The following is a 3,087-nucleotide window of genomic DNA, read 5'->3' as shown; positions in this document are numbered from 1 at the left end:
TGCACGAGGTCACTACTAAGAAGCTGTATCAATCTTATAGTTGGTAATAATCGATGTTAATTTCTCAACTACTGTCGCTTACTAAGCGAAATAAGAAAGGAATTGAAAAAATGCAATTAAGAAGGTGTAGTTGGAAAAACAAATTAAGCTGTGCTAGTGAAAGTATTTGTGTAATGACATACGGTGGAACTCAACGACAAATTATTCAAAACGCTGCTAATTGTAAACGATCAGAAGGCCAAAATAAATTCTCATTGCCCACAATGTGTATTTGAAATATTTTTGCACGTTCACTATTGAAACTAGGAAAATTACTAGATTTTAGTTAACAGGCCGAAATTCGTTTTATTTTTTCACGTAAATAGTCTATTGAGTTACAGAACTTTTAACGAAAAACTACACTTTTGTACTCGGACTCTTACTAACCGTACCTACTGGTTGCCTTTAAATACATAAACAATGATTGTTTACGAATAGAAATAAAAGTCAAAATTGCTCATAACCGAAAACTCTTGCTAACGGACTTCAACTAAATTACACATACAAAATTTAAAAGCTTTCAAACTCAAAGGAAATTTAGTTTTTAAAACGTGTTCCTACTGTCTTTATTGTGCATTTATATGTTTTCAGTTCATTTGATAGCATATACAATCACAAACATTTTAAAGACAAAATACGAAAGCAAAACAAAATGATTCAGGGTTTGCTCTGTCTTTAATAAAAATCTTCGAGTTTAATTTTATAGATTCATAAAAAAAGATTAGGAAGATATTCGAAATAATACGTTTCAGAACTTGTAACGTATAAGTGCCATCGAAATCATTGCGTATGTTGAGAGTTTATTAACTCATAAAGATCATCATCATCATGTAAGTGATGTCCAAGCTCATATAGATTCCAATTTAAAAAATTACATTATCAACAATTTTATTTAGAGGAAATAACATTAAGATAATACATATACCTCTTTTTTTGCGATATTGTACTTTCAATAACATAATTAATAAAAAACAATTACAAAGGAATAGTCAATATTTAACATTCTGCTTACAAGTTGAAAGTAAAAAAAAAGTGATTGTTGTGATTCAAGTTTGTTACGGTAATTATACACCTAATTGCTTACTGTTATTTAATTTGTAGGTAGTAGGGTAGTGTCAATATAAAGAAAAGAGCATACTTGTCTGTTTATGTAATTTGGTTTTTATCATTATATACGGTTATAATGGAAGACCTAGTACGCCTATTGAATTTATCTGTAAGTGTAAAAAATTTGGAAAAATTAAACGAAAAATACAATTTAAATATTGAAGAGTTGTCAATCTGTTATAGTGCCATAAATCAATTGAGTGCGTCCTTTTTTGACCGAAATTCGTTTTGTAGTTGAAATTTTTTCAACTTTTTCGAATATTCAAAGAAATTGTTGATGGAATAAAATTAAAACACAAAAATTTTGATTAGAAGTTATGTGATGGTCTGTTTTCATAAAAGTCAAGTAGTTTGAATTATATAAAAATGAGGAGATGAGGAACAAAATGTTAATTTTCGCTAAGTTCAAATTTTTATTAAATTTTAAAAGCGATTGCTGTTTTCTGATATGAAACTTTTATATGTATTTATGGAAGATAGCACGTGCGTGGTATATGTTTCAAGATAGAACTTGCAAAAAAAAATCCAGTTTAATTTTATTTAATTAATTTGTTCAATCTTCTTAGTTTTTTCTTGTAGCCAAGTAGTGGGTAATGATCCTGTACCATTTCCACAGAACTTGCAAATTATTGTTACGAGTTTTGTAAATCGAGACAATCACAAAAATTCACGGTATTGCGAACGAGTATTGTAATAAAACGAGTACGTAATAGGCTTCTCTTCAAGATGCACTTCAGCCACGTCCTACAAGCATATTAATCGGATATTTTGCTCGGGGCTATATGCCCGGAGCGATATTCTGATTGTAAACCGAAACGTAGTAGTCTTGAATGTTTGTGAAAAACTGGGTATCAAGTTTATCTACTTACCAAAGTTTTGTACGATACGCGCGAAAATCGTTGTGTAGTTGTAATTTTTTCAACTTTTTCGAATATTCAAAATTGTTGATGAAATAAAATTAAAACACAAAAGTTTTGATTTGAAGTTATGTGATGGTCTTTTTTCAGAAAAGTAGAGTAGTTTGAATTATATAAAAATGAGGAGATGAGGTACAAAATGTTAATTTTCGCTAAGTTCAAATTATTATTCAATTTTAAAAGCGATTGCTGTTTTCTGATATGAAACTTTTATATGTATTTATGGAAGATAGCACGTGTGTGGTATATGTTTCAAGATAGAGATTGTAAAAAAAAAATCGAATTTAATTTTATTTAATTAACTTGTTCAATTTTCTTAGTTTTTTCTTATAGCCAAGTAGTGGGTAATGATCCTGTACCATTTCCTCAGAACTTGCAAATTTTTGTTACGAGTTTTTGGATGTTTTGTAAATCGAGACAATCAGAAAATTCAAAGTAAAGACAGAGATTTTAATTAACCTTTTTTTATCGACATAAAATTAAACTTGAACAATAAAAGATTGTTTATACCCCTCGTTAAATCTGTTTATTATATATACATGACCAATTGTAAATTAAGTCCCTATATCTACTATAATACTGTCTATAACAATCAGACATACTAACAATATTTATACAAATCCTTTCGTATAAGTAATTAAGTAATTAAAACTAACATCTACAAAATAACTATTATTAAACAACTCAATATCTATATCATCCTTAATTTTATTTAAACTATACCTATTAGAGTATCTACAAGTTCTTGACTGGAAATTAAATAACTATTTATGTCTCTCACTCGTTTAACTAACTCTGCGTCCGTTTCTTTTTCAAGATGTAGTAGGTCTCTACCGAGATCATCTAGCTTCTTCTTTTTCCACGACAATTCCGTTTGGATATCGATTGGTAAATTAATCCATTCAGAAGGTCTCCGCAGCATTTTTTTAGCACACAAATTGTACAACGTGTCATTTGGTACGGGGACGACGGCACGTTCTAGCATTGTATCTATGCTACACCAAAAAGATTGACATTTGAAGAC

This window comes from Photinus pyralis, unplaced genomic scaffold, assembly GCF_008802855.1.
Source record: "Photinus pyralis isolate 1611_PpyrPB1 unplaced genomic scaffold, Ppyr1.3 Ppyr1.4_LG5, whole genome shotgun sequence".
Lineage (NCBI taxonomy): Eukaryota > Metazoa > Arthropoda > Insecta > Coleoptera > Lampyridae > Photinus > Photinus pyralis.
This window is presented reverse-complemented; position numbering follows the sequence as displayed.